Here is a 256-nt window from a genome sequence, read left to right on the forward strand (position 1 = left end):
TGCGTTTATACGTTTGTTGAGAGTATTATTTTAATTTTATGTCCCAGGTTGGAGTTTAAAATAATTTCTTCTTTGTGTTAGATAGTGGCACTTGATGAATAATAAATAACGGATCAAATTATTATTATTATAGGCCTACTATCAACATACACAATAACGCCCACCCCAACTCTATCTCTCGCTAGTATTTTCTTTCTTTCTCTCTCTCTCCCCCCCCCCCTCTCTCTCTCTCCTACACACACACATACACATAATA

The sequence above is a fragment of the Aplysia californica genome, unplaced genomic scaffold (genome assembly GCF_000002075.1).
Source record: "Aplysia californica isolate F4 #8 unplaced genomic scaffold, AplCal3.0 scaffold00017, whole genome shotgun sequence".
Taxonomy (NCBI): Eukaryota; Metazoa; Mollusca; class Gastropoda; order Aplysiida; family Aplysiidae; genus Aplysia; species Aplysia californica.